The sequence below is a fragment of the Streptopelia decaocto genome (genome assembly GCF_964273445.1).
Source record: "Streptopelia decaocto genome assembly, chromosome: 7".
Lineage (NCBI taxonomy): Eukaryota > Metazoa > Chordata > Aves > Columbiformes > Columbidae > Streptopelia > Streptopelia decaocto.
In genome coordinates this window covers 6513213-6534422 of record NC_138661.1, presented here as the reverse complement: position 1 = coordinate 6534422, position 21210 = coordinate 6513213, and the positions used below count along the sequence as shown (strand labels likewise).

Genomic DNA, 21210 nt, shown 5'->3' with positions numbered 1-21210 from the left:
CACAGAGTCACAGAATGTCAGGGATTGGAAGGGACCTCAAAAGTTCATCCAGTGCAATCCCCCCATGGAGCAGGAACACCCAGATGAGGTTACACAGGAAGGTGTCCAGGCGGGTTTGAATGTCTGCAGAGAAGGAGACTCCACAACCTCCCTGGGCAGCCTGGGCCAGGCTCTGGCACCCTCACCGTGAAGAAGTTTCTTCTCATATTTAAGTGGAACCTCTTGTGTTCCAGTTTGTACCCATTGCCCCTTGTCCTATCATTGGTTGTCACCAAGAAGAGCCTGGCTCCATCCTCCTGACACTCACCCTTTACATATTTATAAACATTAATGAGGTCACCCCTGAGTTTCCTCTTCTCCAAGCTCAGGAGCCCCAGTTTCCTCAGCCTTTCCTCACACAGGAGATGCTCCACTCCATCATCTTCATGGTTCTCTTCCAGGGCAGCCATCCTCCCCCTCGCCACCACCCCATGATGAGATGTTCTCCTCCAGCTGACCCTCACCCTGCTGCACAAGGAGACCCTTCCCAAAGGGGTTTCCACCAGGAGGTTTTCACCCTACTTTGCACAGCGAAGCACCCACAGCTACAGCCCCTGACGTCAATTCTGCGGCCTCTTGTTTTAGAGAGGAGCGGGCGGTGCAGAAGAGGCAAGTTTGCCATCGATGACACCAAGACCTCTGAGGACATCACCCCTCAAGTCTCCTCTTCTCCAAGCTCAAGAGCCCCAGCTCCCTCAGCCCTTCCTCATATGGGAGATGCTCCACTCCCTTCACCAACAGCTGCTTGAATTCGTTATCCCCGCATACACAGCTGGTAACAAAAGGTTAATGTTTATTTCTGGAAACTTCGCTCACGGGAAGCCTTCGCTCAGCACCAGCGACTTCCGACACTCGTGCCCCCGCCGGCAGAGGCCTTGGGAGACGCGGGGGCACCTGGTCCCCCATTTGTCACCTTCCGAGGTCACCCGCCAGCTGTCTGTCCTCAGCCCCGCCACCGCGCCGGGGGCATTCTCCCTCGCTCGGGTTTCCAGGTCTGAACTTCCAGATCCAGTAAATCAATCGGCCGTCGCAGAAGCCGCTCGAGCAACTGCAAGGGAAGCGTTTTGGCACCCTTGAGCGGCCCCGCTGCGCAGCAAGGACACCGCAGCCCCGGCTGGAATCCGGCAAAGCGCTCGCGCTGCATGAGCGGGACAGATGACACTTGGGAGGACGGCAGAGCTGCAGCTACATTTAGTCTGTGACTAAATCAGGCTCCACTCGTACTTGACCCTGAGAAGAATGTCATTGAATGCAAGGGCCTCTTCTCGGCTATAATCACGTTTTTCTTTTCTTTTCAGTGGCTAAAAAGACTGTTAAGCCATCATTTCTGTGACTGCAAAGCAGCCCCCTCTTTAACATGTCACTGATGTGTTTTGGCATGGATCTTTCTTCAAATTTTTCATCTTTCCCCCTGTCCTCCACCTCCACTCTTCCTCCTACATGCTACATTTAGGACAAAGGTCACCAGAAGAACATGGGTATGTTTAAATAATTATTATTACTCTGAGGAAGTTAACCATTGTTTTCTATCTTACTACCCAAGTCAGGATTGTTTTCACAGTCTTTTTTTTAAGGGTAGGGTTAGTTCAGTCTTAAAGAAATGTTAAAGAAATTCCACGGCTGGGGAACCTTTCTGTGGGTTTGACTCCCGGGAATACAGCAGCTCTTCTGCAGGCAGAGAGAGGCAACACAACCTTTATCCTGAAAGACAGTTATTTTGGACACACAAATTATTCTTCTGGGACAAAAGCTCCCTGCTGTTCTTACTCTCTGCCTTTTTCTCTGACTTGCACACACCCCACTGGGTACCACAAATCCCCCGGTGTGTGGCAAACAATCCATATTGATGGATTGGGACTCTGGGCGAGCTACGTGAGATTCCTCCTGGACCAGCTCCTATGGACTTCATAGAGCTGTGAAGCAACCAGAGCCCTTTCTGAGCAGAGCGCTCAGGCAGAAACACCTATAGAAAGAGGAGGGAGACACGCAGAGACTCTTTTTCCCCCTTTTTCAGTATCATTTTGCTTGATGTGTAGTTCTGTGTCAACAGACCACAAGGATGGTCACGGCCACACCACAACTGCAGAGTACAGGAGTGTCTGCCACAGGTATAACAACCTCCTCCACCCCTACACCCTCCCCAGGTTTGCCTCCTCCATCTACCTGCCCTGGTGCTTGCCTCAAAAATGCCACCACAGGGCACTGGCCTCAGTGGGAACGATGAGGCCGGACCTGAGCGGCAAGAAACATCATCTCCCCCAGCATAAAGATCAGGAGAATAACGCCAGAAATGCATTTACCACGGCCACAGGCTTTGCCCCCAAAGCACTTCTGATGGAAAAAAAACATCATCTGAATAAAGAAAAACCTGTATACAACCTCAGCTTTGAAAATATTGTCTCTCCAGGTCAGCCAGTCTATTCTGTTTTCACTGTGACGCAGCATCCCGTGCTCTGACAGAGCAGCAAGGAATTCATGTCGTATGGTAATTCCAGTTTAATGACTCAAACACAACAGCACAAGATGCACAAGTATTTCTAGAGGGTTTTTAACCTCTGATACTGATCAGATAAGTAAGCCGCCAAACCTAATAATTATCTCAAATGAATAACTTGCTCTGTGGTTGTACTTAATCATTTGAGATAATAAGAACCCAAAGCTATTTTCTTTAGGCAGTATTTGAAAAGCATAGCTGTCGAAAGCAAAAAGACTGCAGTTTGAATGACACTATGTAAGGAAGATGAGACTGTTCAGGTCAAAAGAAAGTGGAAAAAAACAGCCTGCCTGGTATCACAGCTGACTAATGCTCTAATGCATTAGACCCTCGGCTTCTTCAGGTGCTGGGTGCTGCTGCCCAGGTCAGCATTTCAGTCTGGTGTTGAGGATCAGGTTTACAGCGCTCAGCCACACCGGCATCTGCTCCTCAGGAAGGCCTGGAAGAGGTGGGATGGAGAATAGAGGTGGCAGGAGCAAGGAGTGAGGGTTTCGCCCAAAACCCCAGCTGGGCTAAGAATTAGAAGCACCTGCCCAAGTCCTGGGCAGCCTTTTGGGTTGAGCTCTGCAAGCCCAACCTGCAAAGGGACCACTTGGTATCCCAGAGCAAAGACAGAGGTGGATGGAGAGGGGAACAAGTTGCTCTGTTCTCTTGTAAATAATTTTACAGGGGAATGGAGGAAAAATTAACACTCCTTCAATCCTAAACACTTTCCTCCTATCTGTCAGCATATGGTGGGAAGTATTATTATTTGGCTTAAATATGAAGTATCATCAAGCCTATTTTTCTGCTTTAACAGTTTGACATTTCTATTGTGAAATCTGGGTGTAATTCTCTGGATTTTATTGTCCTTCTCTATTGTGCCCTAGTGGAATCTCTAGAGGGGAAGAAGCAGTGATGACGGGAGATTTTCATTTTACTCTTCTAAAAAGACAATGAATTCAGTGTCTAAATAGAATAATTATTTTATTATAATTTCTGTTAAATTATTTTTTATTTGCTGCTGCTTTCAGTCGAATATAATTTCCTGAAGCAGCCAGAGCACAGATATCGAAGCAGAAATGAGCTGAGTTGGGCAGAATCCCTTTGTCTCACCTGGGGGAGAACGGTGCTAACAGAGTTGTCCCAGAGGAGTGACACCCAAAATGACTCGGGTTCTCCATGGATTATTTGTATAACAACTTGACCCACCTTGCAAACTGCATCCTCGATGAACGCACCCAAAGAAGCTGTGCCTATTGATGGAATCGATTCTGAAACCCTCTGCTTTTTTAAATGTTCACAAAGAGTGGCCAGCAATTAGGGGGGAGTTAGTAATAAATAATGACATTTAACAAATTATCTGGTGATTCCCTGCTGAGGAGAGAACTCATATTAACACTAGGTGGCAGAAGGCTCTGTCACATCGAAGACACCTGCAAACAGATACACTCATAGATGTCCACCGCCAATTTTTTAAAAAGCTAAAGGGAAAAGAGCTGAAAGCAAAATAGCTATAAAACGCAGTTTTCCACCCATTCTTCCAGTTCTAATTCTGCTCTGATATCTTTATTGCACATCAGTTCACTGTTCAAAAGATCGCTGGCTGTCCCTAAATCTGAATACACCTGCTAACCTTGAACCTTAAATCATCTCTTATTCAACTCAAGTGACATGCTGTATGTGACAGGTGATTCTATTAAGCTTTAAGTAAAAGAGAGAATTCACAGTTTAAAGAAATGAGTGGCCATTAAAGCAAGTACACATTAAAAACATACACTGTTAGTTACCTTGAAAGATACTTAAAACCGAGCTTGGAGTGCTATAGCCAGCACAGTTCTGCAGAGGAAAGAAAACCAACATCCTAGAAATAAATCATTCAAAACTGCTCCAGACTCCCAGTGGAAGAGATCTCCTAAAAATGGCACCTCACCGAGATGCATTTTCAGGTGATACTTTCATAATTACATACAAAATTCCATGGTGTCAACCGGTTTCTTCCAGTTTTACGTATTTAACCCTTTAAAAAGCGTTTATGCTTGATTTTATTTTATTCTGGTCAATCTCTTTTAAACTGCGCTTTAAGTTTCTCTCCCATCTAATCTAAATCCAATATATGTAAGGGAACAAACATTTTTATTTCTGGTTAAAAAAGGCAGGTGAAGAAATACCAGCAAACACAACTAAAAGGTGGTGAAGCATTTGCTGCATGGGCTGCAACCTGCACAGAAAATAAAGCAAAGAGCAATGTCAGGTGTAAGGAGAAAGCCATAAGCAATGAGAGGAAAAGTAGAAAACAACCTATATCTAGATGTTGAAAAACAAAAAAGGGACGGTGAGAGAAGGACGCACTATTTCCTTAGATAAATAAGTTAGAGTTGACAGCAAAGATTTCTTCCAGATCATTGTGGCTTCAGTAACGTGCCAACCAGTAATGTCCCAGATTGACATTGCTTGTGGGTTGGGTCCTACAAGTGTCGCTGGTGCCAACGAAGAGCTCAGTGCCCTGCGCTGGGTTATTTTGCACCTCTAGACACGGCGGCTCTTTGTGTTTAAATATAGTATATTTTATCATTCGCAGTTGTCAGCAGTGGAAATTGTCGTCTAAGCAGTAAAAGATGCTGTTGAAGAAACAGGAGGGATTGGCTAGAAAGTAAAAATTACTTTGGCCGTGACAACTCACCTCGCTGCCCATTTGGAGGGTAAGGGATCAAGCCACCCATTGCAAATCGCTGCCCGAGAGTCAGAAAAAATCAATAGTAGGTAGGAAAGCCCACTTGCCAAGGGTACAGCCGCTGCCAGCAGATTATTAATGTATGTCTGCATTCTTTAACGTTTCCTAAGAAGCAACTATGTTAACTGAAAAGGTGCGACGTGTCACCAGCCCTTCTCTTCTCTCCTCTTCATTTTCTCTCTATATTAAAACCTTGGCTACCAAAGAAAACAATCACGTTTCACCTCATCTTTTCCCAGCTTTTCTGAAGTTCAGTTCCTGCTCTATAGCAATATATACAGCCTAAGTACTATCCCTGACAAGCTGTTTGACAGCCCTAAGTTGCACATCTATTTTACTCCCTGAGCTTTGGAGTTGCTCGGGCTCAGATGGGAAATGGAGGCCAATTAAAATAAACACAGACAATATCAATGAATTCTTCAGGAACACATAAGACAAGCAAAATGAAACACTACTGGCTTTTGCCCACAATTAGAGTTGAGCCCATCTTGCAGGCTGAATGCTCTGGCGCGGGTCCAGAAAGACACTTAAGCACAGGTCTTATTTTAAGCATGCGAGTAGTCTCATTGATTTTTCACTCATGCCAGTAAGAATATTCAATGCGCTTAAAGTTAAGCGCATTGTTAAGTGCCTTCCTGGACCAAGGCCAGGCTATTTAGCCCTTGCGAGAGTTAGTCTGCAGATTATTTACCGTTATTTTAACTTCTCACGACTTTCTTTGAGATAAAGTTTTATGGTGTATGGAAATATTTCATTCATCGAGTATCGTTCGAGCAATGACTGGTTTACAGCAACCTTCAGGCAACCAGTGTTTTTCCCCTTCCCACATCTTCTGAAGCAGTAACTGGAAGGATTATCAAGACACATAAGCAAATATACCAATAAAGAAAATCAGTTTTGAAAGGGAAGCCAGCAGTCTGACTGATCTGGAAAGCAAAACTAGCGCCACACTGAAAAGCTGAGAGACATCTATTTTCAGTGAAAACTAATATATTTGCCGATATCCCATTCCAATACCAAGTCAAGCACAGCAACTTTGAAAAACAAGCTAATTGTTGACTGAAATGAATTATCACAATAAGCACGTATTCAAGGCCATTTTTCCTTCTTCCTTTTACATCAACTTGAACACAAAATTCAAGACCTGTTAGTGCTTCCTGAGGATGATCTCACCACATCAGAGCACTTTATAGAGATCAAAGGCACAACAAGCACGATTGCTTTTCGCTACAAAAAGCAGCAAATGTCATTCACTTTGCTACAGAAAATTGGATAATTTTCTGGTTGGCATTTTGCAAGTTCAGTATTTTACCCTGAATAAGAACTAGAAAAGGAGTTTAACACAAGGAAAGCCGTGCTGGGTCAGACCAAAGCTGTCTCCACCACAGGAGCAGACAAGGGAGCGCAAGGGACCAGCAGGACAATATCACAATTTGCTCCTATTTCATGCAAAAGATGTAAGTTTTTACTTCAGTATGTGATTCTCCCTGGAAAATTTAAACTCAGTAGTGAAAGGCTGTCATTGACAGGGCAATGTATGAACAGAAAGCCAATTTAAAACTAGATCACCTCTTTGAAACCTCAGGTTGACTCACAGCTGTTCCTCATCACACCTCACACCAATGCAGCTTCACTCATTCCATGTTACCAAGCCCACACTTCAGAAACAGGTGGACTGCCCTCATGGACAACCTCTGAGACCTCTCCAAAAAGTAATTGAGAAGAATAAGGTATCCTGAAAACAAATGGACACCTTCTAGTGGGTTCTGGTTTAGACGTTCTCAATTTGAAAGGAATAATCTCTCTTTTTTAAAATTTATCTAGAGTTATTTTACATATCTTGATGCTGAGATTATTATATGAATCTTTCTCATCTTGTCATGCAGAGTCAGAGCAGAAGGACATAAAGGCCACAGAGCAGAGAAGCGCTGAGGCTGGAAGGCACATCTGGAGACCACCCAGTCCAGCCCCCTGCTCAAAGCAGGGTCAGGCAAGCACGTTTTGAACACCCCCAAGGAGGAAGATTTCATAAACTCTCTGGACAACCTATTCCAGTGTTTCACCCGCCTCACAGGAAACACATTTTAATGGAATTTTCTGTATTTCATTTTGCCTCTTGTCTTCTCACTGGACACCACGGAGGAAAGTCTGGCTCTGTCCCCTTCGCTCTCTGCCCTCCATCAGGTACTTAAACACACTGACAAGATTCTTCTGAGCCTTTCCTTCTCCAGATGAAGCAGTTCCAGGTCCCTCAATCTCACCTCACACAACAAATTGCACAAGTCCTTATTCACTCCAGTGTGTCCATGTTTCTTGCACTAGGGAGCTCAGGACTGGACCCAGTGCTCCAGATGTGTTTCTCACCAGTGTTGAGCAGAAGGGAATCAGAGAATCATAGAATAGTTTGGGTTGGAAGGTACCTTCACAGCTCATCCAGTGCCGCCCCTGCCATGAGCAGGGACATCTTCACCAGCTCAGGTTGCTCAGAGCCCCGTCCAGCCTGGCCTGGGATGTCTCCAGGGATGGTTCATCCACCACCTCTCTGGCCAACCTGGGCCAGGCTCTCACCACCCTCAGGGGCAAAAATTTCTTCCTCATGTCCAGCCTGAATCTCCCCTCCTTGAGTTTAAAACCATAACCCCTTGTCCTATCGCAACAGGATCATCTCCCTTAACCCACTGCTAACATTCTGCCTGATGGAGCCCTTGAGGCTGTTGGCCTTTTTCCCCACAAGGACACGTCGGTGGCTCCTGGTCAGCTCGGTGTGCTCCAAGGCCTCCTGTGCAAAGCTGCTTTCCAGCTGCTCGGTCCCCAGCCTGTACTGGTGCACAAGGTTATTCCTCCCCAGGTGCAGGACTTGGCATTTCTCTTTGCTGAACTTCACTAAATTGCTGTCAGACCATTTCTCCAGCCTGTCAAGGTCCCTCTGAAGGGCATCACAGCCATCTGGTGCATGAGCTGCCCCTCTGAACTTTATATCACCGGCAAACTTGCTGAGGGTGCGTTCGTTCCCATCAGGGTGAGCAGCACTGGTCCCAGCATTGACCCCTGGGTACACCACTTGGTCCTGTTTTGCTTTGAAATCCGCAACACATCACAGGTATATTAACATCTCTAGGCTATATAGGTTTAACTAGTTCCCATGTTTAAATTAAGATGGTTAAATGAGCGCAATATCCTAACACATGCAAGAACCAAATCTGCTTCTGAACACTACTCGCTGTCTTAACTCATTATTAAAAGTTAATTTCCTTTAAGAATAGTTCAAAAATAATTTACAGCTTTGGAGGGAAAGAAACTTCTTTTTGAACTGCTTTAGTATGTAAGTGGACTTCAAGAAATTATTTCTGTGGACAAAACTGCACAAGAGCAACAAGAAAGCTGTATTCCAGAGCTGGGATTATAGCCAGCTTATGATGGAAAAACATTGAATGCTTATGGCATAATTATAATTATATATATATATATATAATTATATATATAATATAATTATATATATTATATTATATTATATATATATATATAATATATATATAATATATATATATAATATATATATATTATATATATATATATTATATTATATATAATATAATTATATATATAATTATATATATATATATATATATACAGCATTTGCTGCCAGAATTACAACAATTTTTCTTAACGTTATGCCCTAAATAGAATGTTGTTTGGCTAAACTGAAAGTACACTCCAAGAAATGTGAAAAAAGAAACTTAACAAGATTTCAAATCTAAATTATGAATACCAAGGGCTTGTTTTAATAAAAGCACATTTAGTGGCTGAATAAAGTTTCTCAAAACATTATTTTAAAGATAATGCATGCCTGATGTCCAAAAGAGTGTCACATGAGATTTCATCATCGGCTCCTGTAAACTAACCTCAAATTTAGCCAAATGCAACTGTGATCAATATTGTGTCAATCAGAAAACATCTGGGTTTTAAGGCACCAAAACCAGATGCAAGGATGAGGAAAAAGTTGGAATCCACAAACTGAGTCGAGTTCTTCGCCACTGAAAAGTCTGGAACAGTTATACTGACAGGTAGGAGCCAAAAGAAGGAAAAGGTTTGCTAGTATTGCCACATTTAGCAAGAAGAGAGTCAAGTGCAGGAGAAATAAAAGCAAGCTAGTTTGTTACTGTGGTGTGTTATTTTTGCTTTTGAAGATCAAATCCTCTATACTTCAGGCAGTTTGGAGCATGGACTGTTCCTCCACACCCCTCTAAATCACTGTACAGGGTCTAGTGTGATGGAATTGCATTATTATATGTTCACAGGCACTTCTGTAAAGCAAACAGCAGCAATAAATAACAAAAAACCCAAGCACATAAAATATAAACACACTCAGATTTAGCAACACTCTTGAAAAAGCTGTAAGAGTTAAACAGTAAGACCCAAAAAGGCCGGCTATACATAGTAGCCTTGTTGTATTATACAAAAGGACATGGGGAACAGATTCTACCTTCAGTGTGGAGAGAAGAGAGGGGGAAAAGAAAAGAAAACAAACAAACACACGCTGATCACCTTGCATGCCTTAATTAATCTGCTCTGGCGAACCTGCTTTAGCAGGTGGCTTGGACTGGATGATCTCCAGAGGTCTCTTCAACCCCAACCAGTCTGTAATTAATGGCAACCTTCTGTCGTGGTTGAGACGGACAAACGACATAGACCAAGTTCTTCCAGGATGAAAGTAGTAGATGCCATTTATTGCCACAAGTGCATTTTTATACAGTTTTACCAATTCATGTGTCTCTTCACTATTGGTTACAAGTTACAGCAGTAACAGAGAGAGTGGTCAGGCATTGGAATGGCTGCCCAGGGAGGTGCTGGACTCGCCGTCCCTGGAGGTTTTTAAACTGAGATTGGACATGGCACTTAGTGCCATGATCTAATAAACGGACTAGAGTTGGACCAAGGGTTGGACTCGATGATCTCTGAGGTCTTTTCCAACCCCGTCGATTCTGTGATTCTGTGATTCTGTAACATATAATAGGCTAATTTTGCTATCATCAATGTTACTCTTCTACTTCCTTCTCTCTCACGGGTACATCCTTAACATCTTCGGATACTCCTTTACTCCCATCTTTTTCACGGGTAGGCCTTCATATCTTCAAGGCTAATTTCTGTTCCCATGCCCTCCGTCAGGGAATCCACAGACCCATTGTAGTCCCCCACAACCTTCCTCAGCCCTGTTGGTATAAAGGGCTCATCCAGCAAACAGAAACCTAATATTTGCCAGCCAGGAAGGTCTTCTAGCTTGTAAAAGCCTTAGTTTTTGCAAAAGCTTTACCTTTGTTCTGCTGCAACGTGCGACCACCTGTAGTACCTCCCGGACAGGGGGGATACAGTCTGGTTACCCAGTTTCACTACAGATGAACTTCAATATTAATATATCACAGAGACAGAGACCCTTTTAATCACAGAACAGATGTTCTGTTGGGCATGCGGAATGTTCGTATGAATGTGTCCAGGCATGAATATGCACGTGCTGCTCACCCATCACGACCTCAGAAGATATAGAATAAAAACTTGCCTACATCAATCCCTTTTTATTATTTATCATTTCTTGGCAACAATACTTATCCTGTGTTGCAGTGGAAAAACCCACAAGCTAAAACCAGAAATCGATGGAGCAAAAGGTGTCGGAGCGCAAAAAATGGGAGTTTTATTCCTCAAAACAATAAGCTCTACCCTGACAGCCTTGCTGGCTCCTTCTCCACTGACAGGAAATTTCTGTAGAAGAATCATGTGGTGCTGGAACACAAAACTGCAAAGCTTCAAACACGAGACAGGCTGCAGTCCTGACCTCCCCTTCGCCTTCCAAATCCTAGAAACTTAATATGTGACAGAAACCTGTTGACTTCGACAGGGTCTAAATTATACCAATATGAAGTCAAAGAAGCAGAAGACCTAAAATTGGCACTAAAATCCACTGCTTCGTAGTCTCCTGAAAGTCTGTATCTTCACAAAAACAGGCAGAAAATCCTAGAGGAGCACAGAAGGGCAAAGGATTTATGAGGTCTGGGAATCCCAAAACAAAGATGCAGCTGAGCTAGTTGAGTTTATTATTGTATCTCTGAAAGCTTAAATAAAGTTTGTTTGCCTTTTTAATGTAAAAATAAAGCACAGAAAGCACCTAGTAGAAAAGCCCTGTGTCCATCCTGTCCTTTGGGCATGTTTCCCTCCCCACCCCTGAAAAGCTGTCTGGCATTTGACACAATTTGGAGGAAGAATCTTCTCCCCTGGCGAAATCAATTAACTTCCATGTATTTGTATCATCTGTCTGAGCCCAATCTGCTCTCTTCTGCGTGTCTGACACAAGCTACACCTACTTGACAGATCAAACAGGTTTTAAAGAAATTACTGTTGTTTAAAGGGAAGTTCCATGGCTACATCGAGTCAATAAGCTGCAAGACAAGAGGTGAGTGATTATTATATTAGTACGTGAAACACTCTCCTAGAATATTGAAATACAGGAATTTCAGAAACAGTGCGGCCCACTGCTTTAACATACAGCCACATAAACAGGTATATGCATGTTTGTGCACAAACACTATGTTATAACCAAGCTTTTTTCTGTTTTTTTTTAAGCTTACATAGAATATCAGTGCTTTATGCCGCACCATACAATTGGATGCCACTAGATTACATGTCATGCCACCCTTTGGCAGCATTAAACCGAGTGCCAGATCTCATCACGTTTTATGGTCACTGTAACTTAAGTCCAAAATCATTTCCCATTAGCCCAAATTTAATCTTTGTGTTTGTTGTACATCAATGTATAGACCTCCAAATTACGGGCAGCAGAGAAAGACAACGTATCCAATGTGCTTAATGCAGTTCTTCATGTTAAAATGTAAATGAACAGGTAGCAGCGTGGTTGGTAATGCAGGTGTCAAAAAACTCCATCAAAATGTGTTTTATCTTAATTGACTCTTAAAAACAACGGGACCAGTACGGCAGCTCTCCCAGATGGTGGCTGGGAACTGGGAGCACTCACTGGATGCGTAAGTGGGAAACAACATCAGGGTCTCTGTGGACATCTATAATTCTCCATTTTTAAGTCCCTGAGCAGCACAGAAGAGCATATCACAGAATTAAAAATAAAATTTTAAAAGTAACTTTTATTTGGGCATGAACATGGACCTACCCTGAAGTAAAAAGCTCTATTCTACTCACCAAAGGCACTCTTGACATTCTGGTGAGAAAGAAGGTTTGGACATATAAAGTTACTCACAGAATAAAGCTAAATTTCTAGCAAGTTGCTAATAATTTCAGGTGAGTTTGTCCAGCGCAGCACATCACATCTGACAAGCTGCTCATGTGATTTAAGGGAAGAGAGCAAAGGGCCGTATTGATTTCTCCCATCAGCAGGACGAGCACTCTGCTAAGTTGACTTTAAAAAGCTACACAGGAGTATTGCATTATCTGCCACACCAGTGCTAAGGAGGTTTCCTTCGATAATGTTTCAGCACATAAATCTACTATGGACTAACGGGATGCCCTTTGTGCCTCAGAACTTCTTGTAGTACAAAGGTTCTGTCAGCTGGAGAACATGCAAGCCCAAGCTGCCCTAGGAGCACTCAGACGTAGCGCTCACACACACTTTACAACAGGTGTAGCTTTACACAATTTCCCCATCTCTCTTTACAGAGGTTAAAGCTGCATCAATGCAAACTCCTCACGTTTTGTATAAAAAGTGTATTCAATTTTTTTAAGGGGAAAAGAAAAAAATTGGTAGTATTTCCACAGGAATTCTCTGGCTTTTCTTCCTCAGTTAGTTATCTTTTTGCATCAGTTATTATCCTTTAATCGCACTAGAGTGCAAAAGCTCCCGCTATTTGCTCTGTCCATTTACTGCACCGCTGCTGAATATATTCCATACTGAGCTACGGATTTGATCCTTAAAACTGGTCTCAAATTTATTCACCCCAAGAACTAACACATCCCTCAGTGACTCAACAAAAACTTAAAGATCAAGCTCATCTTTAGGTTTACAACAAAAATAGGTAGTAATTGGTTTTTTTTCGTAAAGGACCACATTCAAATTAGTTTCACAGGTACTACATCAAAAATATTGAAGCACTATTTACACTGATAGATCTCAAGAAGTCAGTGTAAATGGGGATTCATCACCCGATGAGGTATTTTCCCTGCAGGGATCTCATTTTATCCCAGGGATACTCAACAACTTTCATCTCTGATTTAAAAGCAAATATAAAAGTCACTCCTTGTAAAACGCACAGCCGTCAAAAAATCCGAGGGGGCTGGGAAATAGATAAATTACTCAGGCTAATCTGTAGCACTTATTAATACAGACTTCTTCCAACCAGAGACAGCTTAATAGCAAAGGTCACGCAGCTCGGAGCAAAGAACACAGGTCACACAAGACACAGCACTACATACATTAACAAATACTGGAAATAACATCGAGATAATGGTGGCAAACTTACAAAACGTGCGCTCTGGCTACGTCTGTAATGATATCAAGCAGGGGAGCGGGGAGGTTAAAAAAGAAAAAGATTTACATATGAAGCCAAACTCCAAAGGTATTTTGGTGCTTAACTGCCTTTGAGGATTTTAGTCTACCTGACTTACAGGCTGTGGAGGACTCCGACACAATCAGATCTGCTCCAACTCTCCGCGTGGTCTCGTCCTTTGCAACTCTGCTCCTTTTATATTAACACCGTGTTTCCAACACCTTTCCTCCCCTAGTCTGATTATCCTAAACTAATATGTGTTTTTCATCCATTCAGAGCCTACAGTTCATCAAAACCAGCACCACAGAGTCTTCATTCAACTAGTTGCTCTAGAAAATGTTACTTTTGTCTATTCAACATTCAACCTGTTTTGGGGGATTTTTTTCCCTGCAGGAAGTTCTCTGAGCTTTAGCGTCTCTCTGTTGGGGCGAAACACTTATCTTCAGCTGGAGGTGATAAAACAATCAACACACCGACACGCCTGTAGAAACACCTAATAATACAACAGCAATAACAACAAGGAGTTATTGCACTGTAAATGTGAAATGATATATAATGATATATGCATATGCACACACACACTATATAATAATATCATTCCAGCACAGAGTACACCCTCGAAACGGTTATTCTTGATGGCCTAAGTCCCACCTTTTGTATTGGAAGAAAGATTCTTCAGCACTTTGCAAGGAAGCAGAGAGTTTTGGGGAGCTCCCATTCCCCCACCATGTGGCAGCTCCTCTTCTGGGAGCATCCAAACCTTTTACTAGGGGAAAAGCAAAGTTTTTGGAAACAGCTCATTTAAGAGACAATATAATCAATGAGTTTATGTGTGGGCTGTAGGAAAGAAGGTGAAGGGAATCAAGGAGCACATATGCTTGTTTAAATGTCACTTTCCTATTACTTCAAGAAACTTTGCTAAATTTAGCATGTCTTCTGAACCATTTTTGTTTAGTTTGATTATTATTTTTTTACATCACGAGTATTTCAAAGCCTCTCCTTTATTTGTATTTCTTACTTTGCATACCGGTTTTGTTTTCTTCAGGAAACTGGCAGCTGAAATGCTGTTCTAAAAACAAGTCGCCAACATTCAGCAGTGTTGCCATTTCAAACACCAGACTCAGCTGAAAATGCCGTATGGCAAGATGATGCTGTTTCAGCTGTCCAAGCCCACAGAAAGGACAAAAAAAGATGCTGAATAAAACCAAAATATAAGTCATGAGTCAACAAAAACTCTGGGATTTGTCACAAATAACCGTCCTTCAAAGCAGCCTGAAACACCAGTAGTCACCTCGACCCAGCCACTCCAGCTTACGTGGTCCTCTCTACTGTAAGTAGCAAATATCTCCCAGAACCTAATGCTGATATTTCAAGAACAAGTATTAGTATTCTGCAGATAATAAACCAAAGCACCAATGGAAAAATAAATATATAAATAGACAGGCTTATAAGGAGTTTTGATGTGTAACTACCACAGATTTCAAAAATTTTAACTTACTGGACTTCCCAAGCTCACCCAAAGTAATAGGGAAACCAGGTTCCTCTCTGGAGGTCCAGACTAGAGCCCGGTCACCCCCAGCAGGGCTGCTGGGCAGATGCTGACACTGAGCTCCAGAACTCTACACACTCCCACGCAAAGAAGAGGCGCACACATGCATGAGGAAGGCGTGAAATGGACCCACATACAAGTACTGAAATCTCGTATATTTGCTAGCCCCGTTCACAAAGGGTTTTTCCGAGAGGATCAAAAAAGCATTAAAAGAAAAAGACATTGATTTTCTTTCCTTTTCTGATCTTAAATTCTCAGGGCAGACAGCCTGTAAAGCCTGCTGCTGTAGTACCTATGGACAGTTGATCTTACCAGATAGTGCCAGTTTTTAGAATCATAGAATAGTTTGGGTTGGAAGGGACCATCAAAGCTCATCCAGTGCCCCCCCTGCCATGAGCAGGGACATCTTCACCAGCTCAGGTTGCTCAGAGCCCCGTCCAGCCTGGCCTGGGATGTCTCAGGGATGGTTCAGCCACCACCTCTCTGGCCAACCTGGGACAGTGTTTCACTACCCTCAGTGTAAAAAACTTCTCATGTCCAGCCTGAATCTTCCCTCTTCTAGTTTAAAACCACCATAACACACCGTTCTAAAAAGTCTGTCCCCCTCTTTCTTATCGGCCCCTTTTAAGTACTGAAAGGCCACATTACGGTCTCCCTGGAGCCTTCTCTTCTCCAGCTGAACACCCCAACTCTCTCAGCCTGTCCTCCCAGCAGAGCTGTTCCAGCCTCGGATCATTTCTGTGGCTCCTCTGGCCCCTCTCCAGCAGGTCCCTGTCTGTCCTGTGCTGAGGACCCCAGAGCTGGATATAGTATTTCTGGTTTGAAATACAGGAAAGTCAACTAGCAGCCAACAGCTCCCAGTAACACCAAATACCTACTAACTCAGACAGGCAATTGCACCAACGAGCAGCCTGTGGCACTAACACGCGGCTTCACCACCACGCTGTCACACAAGTGCTTGTGGTATTGGGCACCACCACTTTCCTATGTTCTTCTGCTGGTCTGTGCTTTTCCAAGCACATTTAAGGGCTGGATAAATCGAGTGAATACAGTAGAGCTAAAAGTCTACAGATCACTTCTGGGTGAGCAAGAACAAGAGAAGCAGTTTCACAAAAATAGTAACTCCAGTGACTGCTCTTAGATGAAAGCCAGAAGATCAAGAATAAGCATCCTATGGGCTGGACTCTTCAGGAAGGGTACTGCTCATTCACAGCAGCCTCCTGAAAACAAACTCCCCTATTGTAGTCACACCTTTCCACAAATACTTGCCTTTCTTCTGGTCAGAAAAAGAGCAGGATGCACCTACATCATGGAACAAGTGGGAAAAAAAGCAGCAAGACTTTCTTTCTATATTTCAAATTGTTTGCAGACTCGGTATCTGTGGGACTTTTCATTCCAAAATTAACGGTACACTGAATGGAGTCTGGAACAGCAGAGCCTTTCTGCTTCCAAGTTTTGGGATGGCCTCAGAGTGCAGATCTCCTCTTCTCTCCCATTTCTGGAATACTTTTTGACACTTAACAGAATCAATGACCACAGAGCAAGAAGTCTGCCCAATCCATCAGGGCCTAAATGTGAAAAGAGGAGGAAGAGCGAGGGAACCTTCTAATGACAGGAAGGGGAGAAGAGGTGTAGATTTTTTTTTGGCTTTATTCATAAGCATTTCCTCATGAACTCTGGAAGAGAGTCAGGAAATAAAGATAGCAGCCAGAACTCACCTTCTGCATATTTTTAAGGGAGAACTACACAAATGCGGCACTAGCAAACAAAGGAAAAACACAAGAACCTTGTCTCTGCATGGCAGATACTACTGCGGTACACAGAGTTGGCATAAAACCATGGTGTAAAGTTTTCTTGGGAAACTTTCAATAAATATTAAACCCACAAATTGCTGACACCTGCATTTTTTCCAAAGTTGATGGAAAAATTAAAGCATGGGTCGATGCTCCTGAGAACAGAGGAGTCGGTAAGATTCCCAGGTTTAGGGGAAAGAACAAAGATATGAGAGAAACTACCTGTTATCTTCAATCTCTGCTGGTGTCAACAGACTCCATCTCCATTGGAGCCATGACCACAGAACCTTTTCTATCCTTCCAGAAAGGCTCACCCAGCTTTTTTGTGATAAGAGAGCAGAGATGCCTGGACACATGCCAGCAATAGCCAAGACATGGGATCTCGTCTTTCAACAGGGTTTGCCCTCTTCTCACTGCAGGTGTATGCATTGGTACTATCCAGCCTACAAGGACAAAGAAGGAGGTAAGAAAAGAGACTACTTGGTTTGACAGAAGGTCGTCCTGGTGCTCCGCAGGTACACAGAGGAACAGCGAGTGAGCAACCACCACCTGACATTACTGGGGCACGAAGAGCACAGAGAGCATGTTCACCTTAAGCAGCATATTAGGAGAAACACCACCTCTCCATCAGGCCAGCAGCTGATTGGATCCATAAGCCAAAAAAATCTCCCCCTGCAACTAATCTGGATTGGTGGGGTATTAAAATGAGTGACTAAAAGAGACCTTTTCTTTTTTTTGGGGGGTAGAAATACTTAAAATATAGAAAAACACAATAACTTCCAGTATAAAAGTAACCAAGCATGTAGCAAGTGTATTACGTCAACTTCAATAATAAATCCAACCTGCTAATATTTTCAACACCATACTTTGTTCTTGCACACTTTCGAATTACTTTAACACTATTTTTAAACAAATCCTTCCACTGAAGAAAACATCAATATATCAAAGACTATTTTTAAACTAATGATTTTCCTCTTTTGCAAAGCAACTATGTTAAGTACTGAAAAGTTTTCCATGGCACCCTCCACTTCCAAATGACAAATATCAGCGAAAGCTACATTTAAAACAAGCAAATTGAAAACCCCAAATCAGTGTTTGACTCGAGGAAAAACATTTTTCAAGCAGAAGAACTGAAAAACTTATTCTTACTGAAAGGAAAAAAAAAAGTATGTGCGCACACCTGCTGTTCTATCAATCTAAGCAGGAAACCATTTCACTGCTGCATCATAAGTAGAAGAAAAGTGCTTATTAAAACATTAATCACAGTCCATTATATTCTGACTCCACGCCAGAAGTTCCCATTACATCACTGAAAATATCTATTAACCAAAACCTGATTCTGACAAGTTACAGAAGTGGAGTGTTTGGGATTTAGTAATGTAAAAGTCAGTTTTAGAAGAACAGTTACACAATTGATTTTGCAGTGGCAAGCAAGTATAATTAATTGTTTTTGTGACATTTATTACTGCGATGGGGTTGATTTAACTGGTGTTTCTACTGTAAAATTATTCAAAAATTATTTCAAACTTCATCTACTTTTATTAAACACATTTATTGTGAAGGTATTTAATACCGAGGGCTGGCTAAACAATTTTAAAATGTGCTGGATATACTAGTACATGTAAAACTGTATTGTCTTGTGTAAATATGGGCCTTGTTTAGAACTACGTCTCGCAGGAAATTAGGGCAAATGAAAACCATCTCCCCTTCTCCTCTCCCACTGGAAAGGATTTATGTTGTTACATCTAATACCAGTTAGGTAAAGAAACAAAAATATGGTGCCGTTACCTTCAAGACTGAGCAACAGTTCACCTGTGAAGTCCGATTTTGTTCAAAACTCATTTTATTACTAGAAATGTGGCCTAACTCGAAGGCCTCAGTTTGGAAGAGAGAGAAGCGAACAACTCAACTCTTTCTGGACGCCCGGCTTGTTTACCTAGAACAGTTTTCAACCAACTATTACCAAGGCTTTAAAACCAAAGCCATGAAAATCAGCTCCTAAATGTGTATATATAATCTCCAGCCAACCAAATTAATTGCAGGTACTTTCCTCAACCCCGTCTAAGCAGCCCCATTCAAAAAATTAAAAGAAGTCGAAGCCATAGAGCATGATACAAAACATGCCATAACCCAAGAGACAGGAAAAAGAAAGGATGTGTTCTCAAAAAGGTTGAATTAACGATTGCCTCTGTAGGTGTATGTTTGGTGGCACCAATCTCCACAAACCCCGTCCTTTCAGGGACCAGTTCCCGCTCCCTGGGCTGAGCGGGGGCTGCCATGCACTGTGCTGGTCTAACTGGGCTGGGTCACTGGTCTTGCTGTGGGTGAACTGGTCCAGGCAAAGCACCGTGCGGGCAGCACCGCAATGCAGCTTTGGCATCACCAGCCAGCTTAGTGTGGGTGTCAAGCAACCGGGTGACATCTTGATCCTTTGATACAGGAGGTGAGTTGCAATGAAAGCAGTGGATGCTTATAAATGAGTAGTATTTAGAGAATTAATTGATTATATCCCCACCCTGCAAATACTGGCATTTAAGAGACTCTGAATTAAAAGCACCTCATGTTGTTAGTGATCATGATGAATAAAAGGGGTCTGGAACACTCAAAGCTAACAACAGCTGCGCTTTTTTGGGTTTTATTTGTATGCAAAAGCTTTAGGTTCTTCTTTTACCCCCTTGACCCAACATACACAAGTATATAACTACAAAACACACCCCAGCTAGTAACCTGTCACCTGTCCTTGGACATCTTCCAGTAGCCAACATCCAAAGAGCTTCCAGTTTTCCTCTCCTTTCTTTTTAAGTAGTGCCATGAGCACGAGAACCAGTGGAGCCTGGCTTCCCGTGGCTTGGTCTTATGGGGGCTTGCAAACTCACACTGAAGCCTTCCTTGGGCAGTCAGGACGTCTGTGAGGTGTCTCACTCTCACACAGCTTCTCTGGTGGCTAATAAGGTGTGAGCTTATCACAGAATCATAGAATGGCTTGGGTTGGAAGGGACCATCAAAGCTCATGCAGTGCCACCCCTGCCATGAGCAGGGACATCTTCACCAGCTCAGGTTGCTCAGAGCCCCGTCCAGCCTGGCCTGGGATGTCTCCAGGGATGGTTCATCCACCACCTCTCTGGCCAACCTGGGCCAGTGTTTCACCACCCTCAGTGTCAAAAATTTCTTCCTCATGTCCAGCCTGACTCTCCCCTCCTTGAGTTTAAAACCATCACCCCTTGTCCTATTGCAACACACCCTGCTAAGAAGTCTGTCCCCATCTTTCTTATCAGCCCCTTTTAAGCACTGAAGGTCTCCCCAGAGCTTCTCTTCTCCAGCTGAACATCCCAACTCCCTCAGCCTGTCCTCCCAGCAAAGCTGTTCCAGCCTCTGATAGTGCAGACTTCTTGTCAACCAAGTCACCCTAAGGGTCCCCCTCCCCATCCAACCACACTTATTCATGCAGCAGCGAGGGTCTTAGTTACCCCTAAAATCTCTGCTGCTTCACAAAGCGTGTCTGCAATCAATGAACAAATCACCAGCTGCTAGAATGCAGGGAGACAAAAACTCCAATTCTTTTGTGCGTGTAAGGCTTGCATTGTTGTTTTTTTTTTTAAAAGGAAATGAGAAAAAAATAAAGAAATGAACACATGGGATCAGATACTACTAATATTACCTCTAAGGAAAGTTCTCCAGTTCCACTTTTCCAAAAAGTTCCTCCAGCATGATCTAATCTGGGGGACATCAGGGTCATTATCAAAATAAGAAAACAGAGACTACCAGCCCAACCCTTAAAAATCTTGCCATCCATCACATCAGGTGTGAGATCAGTTACACACATCAGATCAAATTTATGAATGGAAATACTGACTTGGGCAGATGGCAGCTCCTCTGTGAAGGGATCCCTCGCTCCTACCCCTTCAGCACTCCCCAGAGAAGCTTTAAACGTTGCTGATTCGTGATCAGAGTGAGAAATACTATTTGACAAGAATGAAGCTGCAACAAAGCTATCTGAAGGGGGCTAAAGGATCCTGAGCAACAGCTTGAGGAGCTGCATAAAGCCGCAAGCAAGAATCCCCCATGCTGCTCTCTGCCATTCTGAGAAACTTTGAAGACACTTTTCCAGCCATTTGATACTC

The 21210-nt window shown here is 43.0% G+C and overlaps 1 protein-coding gene across 1 annotated transcript in view; it reads right to left on the bottom strand.

Moving 5' to 3' along the window:
* MNAT1 (MNAT1 component of CDK activating kinase) overlaps positions 1 to 21210 on the bottom strand; it is a 132091-nt gene that overhangs the window by 9844 nt on the left and 101037 nt on the right. The window lies entirely within an intron of this gene.